The 12,499-nt window shown below is 43.5% G+C and overlaps 1 protein-coding gene across 1 annotated transcript in view; it reads left to right on the top strand.

Annotated features, from left to right (window-relative positions):
• The window catches only part of PRDM5 (PR/SET domain 5), a 306,280-nt gene that overhangs the window by 123,233 nt on the left and 170,548 nt on the right, over positions 1 to 12,499 (top strand). The gene's annotated exons all lie outside the window — the stretch shown is intronic.

Below are 12,499 nucleotides of genomic sequence, written 5' to 3'. Positions count from 1 at the left end.
TAATGTCCTGAGAACAGTAAAGGGCATAGGCTTCTTAAAATTATTGTGAGTAGGTTATATGCAACTACCCTCAGGTAATTAGGTACTGGCAAAAATAAATGATATGCCTGCTACAGACATTTTTCCTACGTTGTGTTTATTGAAGCTATATGCTCTTGTTTAGTGTTGGAACAGCCTGAATCTGCTCGCCTAAAAGTATTTAGTGAAGGGGTCTCTAAAATCGCAATGTTCAAAGAAATCCCTATTTTCAAAGACCTGGCAGATATAAGGTTAAAGGCTCTCCTTAAGTTTCGCCTTTGTGGGCCCTGCCAAGCAACCCACATTTTTGTATAGGGCAGGACCATTGCTATCTGAACTAAACATCTGTGCTGGAATCCCAGTCATCTACCCTATGTGCAGCTTGCAAGATACTATTATGTAAGTGTATCTTAATAAAGTGCTACTTGTTTTTACTTTCTCACTGACCCAGGTGCCCTCCTTCTGCTGTTTTTTGTCTGTGTCTGAGGGAATTCCCATTTCCTGCTAAGGAGCTGCAGCAACTGTGTGTGCCGTCCCCATCCACCTGTGGATCTATCCATCTTGAGAACCTTTCCTTGACATCTCCCTACTACTACAGACTGTATGGACTAATTCTCGTCTGATTTATTTTGAGTATATCTTGATTTCTCCCCTGTTATTGATCCCTTATGATCCATCCCATAGCTGTCAGTGAGCGCTGATTCCTGAGTGATATATTGCTTGCCATCTTCATGAATCCCTAAGTCCATAGTCCTTCCCCCGAAGAAAGAAGGCTTGTACTTTCACCACTAGGCCTTCTACTCTTTAGTGTAAGAAGGGTGTCTTTCATCCCTCTAACTATTTCAATGCTAAGTTTAAGCCAGGAACTTACTTTTGAAGGACAACATGGCCTTCCAAACCAACCAGCCAACCAACCAAAAGGATATCTTTTTGCTCTCTCAGCCTCCTGGTCCCAGATTATTTCAGACGCTTGGTTCTAGAGTTTCATTTCCAGGGTCTACAAACTGGAGTCTTGCACTATGCTCTGTAGTGCGTTTCCTTCTCTGTCATGTCAGGCAGATCTGCTTGCTGCTGCCCAACAGCTCCTGGTTCAAGGGGTTATTACCCCTGTATGAATAGGAAAATACTTTCAAGGTTTTTACTCAGACCTCTTCACAGTTCCCAAACTGAATAAAAGGCTTTGATCCATTTTGGATTTAAAGAGTCTCCTCAACTTGTTCCCACACTGGTTTTACAGGGCAAATTGCTTCCCGCCTTCTGGGGAATTTTCAGGCCTCAATAGACCTATGAGATACCTACTGTATCTGCACATTTCTATTTTTTTTTGCCTCATCAATACTTTTTGCATTTTGCTGTGAGCAAACACAATTACCAAATTTTCACTCTTCCCTTTGCCCTATCTACAACCCCCTGGGTTTTCACCAGAATGTGTGCCCTGGTTTTTGCTCTGCTCTGTTCTCAAAGCATCCACATTGTGGGTTATCTTGATGATTGTGGGTTATCTTGATGATCTCCTGCTAAACAGCCAACATCCAACAGAAGATACAGACATTGCAGAGTTTTGATTGGACCCTCAACTTCAAGAAACCATTGCTGAATCCATCTTACAGATTGGAGTGCCTTGCTCCATCTTACAGATTGGAGTGCCTTGCTCTGAGCTAAACAAATCCTGGTCCATGACATTTCTGCATCAGAACAAACATGCCTTCCCGGCCCAGAGGAAACCTTCAATTCATTGTGTGAGGGTTCTGGGTCTCATGGTTGCTTCCCTTGGGTCTGTACCATACTCCCAATTTCATTTCAGACCATTGCATTGCAACATTGTGGCTGTGTGGGACAAACAACTTTGGTCCTTGGGCCATCCCATGCGTCTGACTCTAAGGCCTAATGTGGTGGATCTCCAACCTGGCACTGGAGTTTGCGAAACCCTTTCCTCGACAGTAGTGCAAGGTTCTCATGGTGCATGCCAGGTTAACACTGTACTCATATGACTTTGTCAATCTTTAACGACTCATGCAGGGTAAAAGGTTCCCTAACCACAGGTGGGGGACATCAGATGAGGATCTTCTGGCATACAAATTCAATAGCTAATTGGATGGGTTTGTAACTAGGTACAGGCACCCTCAGACCTTTGCAGTGGATGATCTGGGGATCCTGTGGGATCAGTTCAACCTGAGCTACACCTTGGTGCCCCTCCAGATTCTTCTTACTTCACAGGTTGAGGAGGAGGGCATCCTGGGGATCCTCATCACACTGCATTGGCACAAGAGGATGTGGTATTCAGACATACTCAAGCTTCTGGTAGACCCTCTGTGGGGCTCATGATATAGTATTTCATTCTGTATCTCAGTTGCTGGCTTTAACGGCAGGACTACTGAAGCCATGGTCCTGATGGACAGGGTCTTTTTGGATTTAGCCAGTCCTGCCTCTTAAAGGCTAAGAAATCAATTTTCTCAAAAAGCCTACAATCGCACTTGGAAGGCCTATTTTGCTTGGTGTGAAATTCCCCAGAAAGTACAATGTGGGACAGTTTGTTCTTCCTCAAAACTGGTCGGGATCAACATTTGTCATTGAGTACCATTAAAGGAAAAATCTTGGCCTTGGCTGTTCTGTTTCAGAGACCTTTGGTCTTTCACTTCTTGGTTAAGGATTTTGTTCACGGGGTAACTCAGGTCTCTCCCTCAGTTCTTTCCCTTGGAGTCCCCTTGGAATCCAAGTCTGGTTTTCTTGGCTCTTTAGACAAACCTACTTTTGAAGCTAAAAAGGAAATGCCCTTGTCTGACCTTACTCTTAGCCTGGGTTCACACTATTACGATGCGGGAACCAGCGCAATTCCAGTGCTGGTTCCCGCATTGTATCTGCCTCACAGGCAGTTCACACTGCCCTCTGGGAACCGCTGCAGGTGTCAATACAAAGTTAATGACACCCTAAGATGGGTTTGCAGATCGCAGAGCAAACTGTGAATTCGGTCAGGAATCGGATCGCATGGGTATACACACCCATGCAATCTGATTTCAGTGCGGAAAAAAAAAAGTTCCTGCAGCATTTTCATGCAAATGCAATGTGAGTTCAGCCATACAAACTGTATGGCTGAATTTGCATCGCATAGACATTGCATGTGATTCACACTGCATTGCTGTGTCTGTGTTTGCAATAGTGTGAACCCAGACTTAAGGTAGCATTTCTTGTGGCTATTACCTCTGTGAAGAGAGTCTCTGAGTTAGAGGCCTTATCGTTTGTTCCCTATCTGAGCTGTTCTTATTCTTGCACAAGAAAAAAGTTGTCTTGAGGCCTAAGGCCTCTTTCCTTCTAAAGGTGGTATCTGCCTTTAAGCTTAACCAGGGTATTGTCCTTCCCTTCTTATGTCCTTTTTCAAAACATTTTCAAAACAAGGAAATTTCTTTCCACTGTCTAAATGCGCTGTGAGAGTTTATCTCTGCACTACTGGCACTTTTAGGAAATCAAATTCCTTCTTTGCACCTTCTAAAGTTTCCTGCAAGGGTTGCTCTACCATCGCTAGGCAAACCAGACAAGTTATCTGTAGAGCCTATAGTCTGAATGATAGGGTTTCTCCCTTACCAGAAGCCCAGTTTACCAGATCTGTTAGTGCTTCATAGACTTTTCAGCACAAGACTGCTAGTCATCCCTGTGTCCACTGTGCGGTCAGGAAAATTAGATTTTTTACTTACCAGGGAAATCTGTCTCCTGGAGTACATTACTGGACTTAGGACCCTCTCCTCTTTTGTAATATTCTCCCTGTTGCTTGCTACCAAAATGAGGCTAGTTGTGGGGGGAGGGGGGAGGGGGGATTATATAGGGGGGTTGTCCCTGCAGCCTTTTCTTTGCCAGTGTCCATTGATCTGTAAGTATCTGCATATAATCTATTTGTCAACAATTTAAAGAAGCCTGTGTCCTGCACTGTACTCCAGTAAACAAGTATTTCTGGTAAGTCTAAAAAACATATTTTTATTGCAGCTTATCAGTCATTAGATGTGGTAGTGGCATTGTTTTTCTTTCTTAGGCTAAGAATATTTTCAGCAAGTACAGAAAATACCTGTTGATCTTGTTAGAAATTCTCTGTTCTTTCACTTTCTGTGGGATACACTGGAAGCGTTAAACAATGTGTCCTTTCTTTTGTAAATTACTAATCTCATCCACCATGTAATGAAGATGAACAAAGGCAGACATGTTTGTGACAACCATGCTTTCCTATATGGATAAATTGGATGAGTAAGTGTAGCCATCCAGGGAAAGGAAGTTATTTGCCGGATTACCAGTTGAAAATAAAGAAAAAATGCTTGAAAAAAACAAATGCAGCCACCTTATCTAAGAACTACTAAGCTGCTAGAATGTTTGTTTTTGGGTTTAGATACCCTTTAAAGAGGATCTTCACCCTGGAAAGAAAAAAGTAAATACTGTAGCTGTTGATTTTTAATAAACGAACACTTACCTGTCTAAATATCCAGCGCCATGCTCCTATTAAAACTAGGTACCCCCCCAAAAAAATGTTTGTACCAAATATGAAGGGGGGGGGGGGGGACATAAAACGAAAATTCCCCTTTTGGTTGAAGTTCCACTTAAAGGATTATTATTGGGTTTAAATTATTTCTGATAGGGAATACACATTTAAAACATGTATAAAATAAAGTAACTCACTTGGATACAAAGCAAGCATCTAAAACCCAAAGAATATTGAAAAAAGGGAAATTGACTATGAACCCTCCGGTGTGCTAGTGCAAAAATAACTCTGAAGTTCAGGTGAGAGCAGGATTTAGTTGACTCTGGGGATGCTGTCATCCACTGGAAATGTTTTAATGTTGGTTTGTGCATGAAAGTGTTTTCATATTCAGGTAGGTGAGTGAATAATAATTCACTTGTTCAACATAGAACCTTCCATCAAATAGCTGATTCATTCATTTCTACTAGCAACATCAGATTTAAAAATAGCTTTTTACTTATTAGTACACATTGATTGGCTGTCAATTGTCACATGCAGCAAAATGTTAAAGTATATGTCACATCATTATATATGATGTTAAGCAGGGTAACAATGACAGCTCAAATGTCTTAAAATCAGGTTTGTGTGTCAGTAACAATAGAAGTTCAATGTTCACTCTAGCTGTAGTTCTAAAAGAAAACTCCTGTCAAGACGAGATGAGGGAAATGTACTGAAACTTGAACAGATTCTGGAGCATCTGTGTATAGTGACCAATAAGCTTCTAACTTCAGCTTGTGCAGTAAAGCCCCATACACACGGGCTGAATATTGTCTGGAATCTGCTGTTACAGTAGAAACCAGTCGACTTTGGGGGCCCATGTGTACAGTTGCTTGTCTAACTGAAGCCGATCTCAGAGCCAGCTTCTGTCGAATGAGCATGCTGGAAAACCAGCAGCCGATTAGCATCCCATCAGTGCTTGTAGTGCTGCCAATGGCTGCAAGTGCTGACCAGTGTGTTCTGGGGCGCGGCGGGTTGAGGACCCCCCTCTCAGAACCCAAATCGCACAGGGGGGAGATCACTGTATTAACAACGTATAGTTAGTACAGTTACCTCCATTTTTTTTTTAGTTCAGCCCACTGGCTTGAACGAATAAAACTTAACGTGTGTACCATGCATTAGGTGTTTTGCCATGCTTCGAATCCCAGTGGCAAGAATCACTGCTGCGCTTGGATAGTAGTGCAATGACAGGCTGCTGCCGGCTGCAGTTAACACTACACACAGCCTGTATTTACCTGTGGTGATCGCGGCTAGATGCACTTTGTTTGCACGGACACGATTAGCTGCAGCCACCAAAAACCTGCCAATGCAGTGTGTATGATCTACAGCCCCTGCTATCTGTACACAGCTGTTAATCCCAGCAACAGTAATCAGTAGATTCCTGCCTCTGGGATTTGCAGTGTGGAAAAATATCAGCGCAAATACAGCCTTAAACTTTGAAAATGAAGATTCTGGCTGCTCCAGTCTTCATAAATTCCCCTCAGCGTTTTCAGTTATGATCTCCCCATTGCTGCTTCTATGTATTGCAGAAATAGCTCAACCCCACAGTGCTTTGGTTGCAAATCTGTATTCACATCATTTCATTGAATTTGTTTATTTTTATCCTGACAAGTGTCATGCTGTAATGATAGGTTTCTTTTCAGTGTTTCCCAATAAGTCTGCTTTAAAAATGTTTTAGTTTTTAGGCACTGTACAGGTTACATATGAAATGGTGCTTAGTTGCTGTTTCCCATCTTACAATAGTATTTTTGATTATATTTAAATGACAGGCATTTTATATAACCCAGATACAACAATGTAATTGTTTACCCTACTATAATATTTAACGTAAGCAAGCTCCTAAATCTTTGTTTTGTTTAGCAATTTGCATATTTAGGAGTTAATTAATACAGGGTTGACTATGCATCTGTTTTTAGTTTTCCCCATATGCAATAGAGATATACTTTAGGCTGGTTTTGACGCACATGACACTAGTGAATATGTTGCCCAGATGTTTACAATGTCCATTAACTTATTGCTTTCCTGTGCTTAACTTGTTGAAACAACATCAAAATGTTTCTTAAATTGGAACGTGCAAAGCTATCGGAATATGCCACAAGAAAAACATTTTAAAGCATGTAGTGTGATTTATTTAAAAGAAAATGCATGTACTCATTACTGAGAGTGTGACTGTTTAAATAGATTACAAAGGTTTATGCATGTTTGTACAACTAGAAAGGATCAACAAGGTAATGTCTGATGCACATTTGGGTTTATGTTATTGATTATTCCTAGTTGTGTTAAAGTGCTATAATTCATAACAACTAAAATGCAATCATTTGCCAGACTAGTATTTATTTATTCTTTGCGGACACTTTAGCCTCGTACACACAAATATCAGACAAATGAATACAACTTCAGAAGTGAAGTAATGTTTTGTATTGTAATGTATTCTTTCATTTCCGAGAATGCATGGTATTGGTCTTATGATTGTGTTTAGACGGATACTGTACTGATTAAACAGTAATCATTCGTTCTACTATTGTACGAGAACATTTTTCATGTTTGTCTATTCGGATAATTTTGCGTGAACTGACACGATTGGCTCTCAAAAGCTGTTTACCAACAATCAGATTATCGTACGATCACTTAGAATGTGGTATTTTTCATCCAATTTTCTCATTGTGGGTACTAGGCATTTCTCTATCGTTCATCGACAGACGCAGCTCCATCATCTTTAGGTTGGGTTATGCTCCTCCTATCAGGAATGGGCACTAGGCAGGAAAAAACCTTAACCACGCCTATGGGGCTGTCCCTGCAGGCATAACCCCACACACTCTGCTGTCAGCAATCAGTTTGTTTCTGCCTAGTTTTAGGAATAGGACCTAGCTCCCTGCTGGGCCTTCGGTCTTAGCTTTTAATAGGGAAATTTAAGTGTTAGTTTCGGATGGAATCCATCCGCATGGTAGTGTTAGTTTTCGGATGGAATCCATCCGCACGGTAGTGGCGCCACTACCGTGCGAACAGGGAGACTTCTTAGCCTCCATATATATATAAAGGACGCGTATCTACACATCCCTATTTACACTGGTCACCAGCAGTTTCTTCTCTTTGCAGTATCAGAGGAGCATTATCAATTTGTGGCATTACCCTTTGGTCTAGCCTCCGCTCCCAGGGTGTTTACCAAGGTGCTCGCACCTGTGTTGGCATTGCTGCGCCAACGGGGGATTGTGGTACTGGGGTGCCTAGACGATCTCCTGTTGAGAGCGTACTCCCATTCAGCCTTGATGGGCGACCTGACGATCAGTATAGAAACCTTGCAGGAGTTCGTTTGGAACATCAATTTCAAGAAATCCGCCCTGATACCTTCCTTGAGACTGAATTATCTGGGCCTGACTCTGGATTCAGCTTTGGCGAGGGTTTTTCTCCCTCCGGACAAGCTGCAAAAATTGCAGGGGGCGATTCAGTTGTTGTTGGACAACAATCTGTCTTCACTGCAGACTTGCATGCGGGCCTTGGGTCTGATGATATCAATCTTCAAGGCAGTTAGTTTGCTCAGTTCCATACCAGACCTTTACAAAGGGAGATTCTTATGATATGGAACAAGGATCCAAAGTCCTTGAACTTATTGATTTGGTTGAGCCACAACACAAAGTCTGCTCTGTTGTGGTGGATTCAGTCTCCAGCACTATGCTGGGGCAATTCCTTCCCCCCGTTGTTTTGGACGGTGGTAACCACGGATGCCAGCCTGTTGGGCTGGGGTGGGGTGCTGGAGAAGCTCTGTGCCCAGGGTACCTGGACAATGGAAGAATCCAAACTACCGATAAACGTTTTGGTGCTCAGAGCAATAAAGCTTTGCCTGAGCCATTGGACGATTTGTCTACAAGATTGTCCGGTTTGAATTAAATTCGACAATACCACGGCTGTGGCTTACATCAGTCACCAGGGGGGCACCAAGAGTGTCTTGACGGCCAAGGTAGTGGCTGAGATTCTGGCTTGGGTGGAAAGGTTTGTTCCAGCTCTCTCTGCGGTACATATTCCAGGTGTGGAGAACTGGCAGGCAGATTATCTGAGTCGTCAGATGTTGGACAAAGGGGAGTGTTTTATTTCTTGTGTGTTCGGTGGGGGACACCCCAGGTCAATCTGTTTGCTTCTCGCCTCAACAAGAAGGTTCAGCAGTTTGTGGCTAGGTCTCGGGATCCTCTGGCCAATGCCACAGACGCACTGGTGGCTTCTTGGGGTCGGTACCAACTGATTTATGCCTTCCTTCCGTTAAAACTCTTCCCGAGTCTTCTATGCAGGATAGAGGTGAAACGCATTTTGGTCATTCTGGTGGCTCCACAATGGCCTTGTTGGTCTTGGTACGCTGACGTTGTAAGGTTGGTCGCCAACACTCCTTGGAGACTTCCTCTCAGGGAAGATCTGCTGTCTCAAGGCTCGATCTTACATCCTGCTTTATAGTTTCTGGCTTTAACGGCATGGCTTGAGAGATAGAGGTCTTTCTGACTGTGATTCCTACACTATTGAAGGATATGAAGTCAACTTCCAGGAAGATCTATCGTCATACGTGGAAATCATACATTTCGTGGTGTGAATCCTTGAAGGTGCACTCTCACCTGTTTTCAGTAGCTAGGGTTTTGGCCTTTCTGCAAACGGGGGTAGAACAGGGTTTGGCTTTGGGCACTATTAAAGGCTAAGTGTCCGCTTTGGCTATATATTTTCAACGCCCGTTAGCTACTCATGCTTTCATTCGTACCTTCATTCAGGGAGTGCGCCATATGGCTCCTCTGAGATGATCCCTGCTACCTCCGTGGGGTCTAAATCTGGTTTTATCTGTTCTTCAAAAGCCTCCTTTTGAGAACATTCGGGAGATTCCACTGCTTTCTTTGTCCCAGAAGGTTGCCTTTTTGGTGGCTATCACTTCTGCCCGCAGTGTATCTGAATTGGTGCAGTTGTCTTGCCGCTCACCTTATTTGGTGGTCCACAGAGATAAAGTGGTTCTTCGACCAAATCAGTCTTTTCTTCCTAAGGTGGTTTCTGATTTTCCTCTGAATGAAGAAATTGTGCTGCCTTCACTCTGTCTTAAGCCCAAGCATTCCAAGGAAATTGCCTTGCATTCTTTGGGTGTGTTTCGGGCGATAAGGGTTTACCTGGAAGCCACTGAGACTTTTAGAAAATCAGAAACTCTTTTTGTCCTTACCGAAGAACCTCGTAAAGTATTGACTGCATCTGCTGCGACCCTAGATTGATAAGGCAGGCGGTAGTTTGGGCTTATTCACTGAAGGGTCAGGTTCCTCCTTTCACAGTGAAGGCGCATTCTACTAGAGCACTGAGTGCTTCTTGGGCTTTTCGCCATCAGACGTCAGTGCTACAAGTTTGCAAGATGGCAACTTGTTCGTCTGTGCATACGTTCACAAAATTCTGCAAAATAGATGTGTTGGCATCCTCAGATGCTTCCTTTGGCCGCAAGGTTTTGCAGGCTGCTGTTTAGAGAATCCTTTTTTTTGTTTCTTTCTGAGGGTGTATGGTTTTTCAAGGTGAGCTCCAGTTGTTCCTGGTTGAGCTCCATGTTACCTGGATGGCTAGGTTTAGCCTTTGGAGAATTATGTCTTTTTGCGTTGTCTTCCCACCCTTCATGATTATACTGCTTTGGAACATCCCATTGGTCTAAAGATGATGGAGCTGCGTCTGTCAATGAACGATAGAGAAAATTGAATTTTTGTAAGAACTTACCGTAAAATCCTTTTCTCTGAAGTTCATCGACAGATGCAGCACCCACCCCTCTACTTCTGAGTAGTCTTCCAAACACTGCTTGTAACTAAACTGATTGCTGATAGCAGAGTGTGTGGGGTTATGCCTGCAGGGACAGCTCCATAGGCGTGGTTAAGCTTTTTGCATAACCCATTGGTTTAAAGATGATGGAGCTGCATCTGTCGGTGAACTTGAGAGAGAGAAGGATTTTACGGTAAGTTCTTACAAAAATCCATTTTTTTCTGCAGCACTTCTCAGAGAATTTCAAACAATTCATATCACTCTTTCGCCCTCTTTAGGGCCTAGAGTCTCACGCATAATAGCATATCTGGAATAATAGTAGTGATGGAAAATGAACAATTGATTACATAACTAATATGTTGCATATAACCTGGATCCCAGAGGTTGACACCGTTTGTTCTGTTAGAGTTAGAAATATAGTGGCAGGCCTGGACTGGCCATAGGGCGCCGCCGGGCTGCATGTCTATGTGGGCCAAAAGCAGCTGCAGTAGCTGGGCTGCTCCTTCGGCCCACGCCACTCACCAAGCTCCTCTGCGGCCGACCTAATGACTGGACACCTCTTCGGTTCAACAGTCGGGGCCAAAGGGCGGAAACTACCCTGCTGCCCCATTACCATGATGGGGAAGGAGCTGCAATGGATCCCATCGCCTGATCCCGCCTGCTGGACCGGAAAGAAAGTAAGTGCCCATGCAGCCCCCTGTACGCCTGGATAGGAGGAGTGGCAGTGGCAGCTGCATATAGAGGAATTAGTCTTTTCATATTCCTTCTGCAGCCGCTGAATGCCTGCAGGAGGAAGAGGAGGAGAGGCAGGCATTCAGTGGCTGCAGAAGGAATATGAAAAGATCAGTTCCTCTTTTGCACCCCCCAGTGCTCTCCTTGTAATGTTCTGGTACCTCTGGTACCCTTTTTCCACTTTCCATTCCGTGTATGCGTCCCACCATTCTCTTCTGGTAGGTGCGCATACTCCTTTAAGACCGATGCTGTCATCATTGAGCGCCGCAGAGCGGCTATTTCAACCGCCGGCGTTCTCACTCACATGTTCGTTCAACCTGCCTTGCATCTATGCTTACAAGCGTGTCTCGCTGTGGAACCTCGCTACAGATCCCTGTATCTCGCTACCAGGATCACTTCCTCAGACCCGAACCTCGCTACTGATCCCTGTATCTCGCTACTGGATCACTTCCTCATCACAGGACCCTTCTACTACTATACTATAGTGATAAGTACCCCGCAGGGGAAACCTCCATAACTTACACTACTACTATTGCATTAAGGACTGTTACTACCTATCCATACTATCCTATCATCTGCACTGTTACATAGATTGCTAGCTCTTGAGACTACTACCATCTATCATCTGCACTGCTTCATAGATTGCTAGCTCTTCTGTCTACTACCATCTATCATCTGCACTGCTGCATAGATTGCTAGCTCTCCTGTCTACTACTATCTATCCTTGCACTGGGTTAGTCTATCCTGTATTTGCCATCTGCTGTCCTCACCACCTGTTAGCATACTCGATACTAACCTATCTGCATTCCTAAATACCATCTTGAACTCTCCTGTACAAACCTATCAAGTGCTTACCATCCTTGTCACTGTTCACACCTGTCCCTTCAGCACATCACCTTCATACTATCATATACATCCTATCACTCCAGGAACATCTCATTGAGTGTGTATATATCTGTATGTTGAAGCTGACAGGCCCACGGTGATGAGTCCTGGAGAGTTGGATCTGGTATTCAACACATCTCTACATGACTACTGAGTGGAGATTTTGCAGCTGTAAATCCAGCCTATAACAAAAACGCAGGAGCGTAACAGATTGAACGAACCTTAAAAATGGATTCAGCAGAATTACCCACTCAAGTGACACAATTAACACAACAAGTAAAAGCGTTAATACTTGCTCTGACTGACGTACAAGAAAAGAATCAGACTTTAACACAGCAGGTAACCCAGCTCTCACGGCTTACTGCTGTTCAGCCTCCTGAACCTAAAATAAACCCCCCTCTAGTGTTTACAGGTGACCGGAAAAAATTTTGGGAATTCAAAAACGCATGTCAATTGCTTTTTTTGTTAAAGCCTCGTACATACCCCACTGATCAAATAAAAGTCTGTACCGTTATTTCATACTTGACGGGTGATCCACGGGCCTGGGCAGACTCTCTCTTTGAGAATAATGATCAGATTCTCAACATCTATTCTTTATTCCTAGCGGAACTCACCAGC

This window comes from Pelophylax lessonae, assembly GCF_965119305.1.
Source record: "Pelophylax lessonae genome assembly, chromosome: 1".
NCBI lineage: Eukaryota > Metazoa > Chordata > Amphibia > Anura > Ranidae > Pelophylax > Pelophylax lessonae.
The sequence above is the reverse complement of the archived record's forward strand: the minus strand, read 5'-3'. Positions and strand labels throughout refer to the sequence as shown.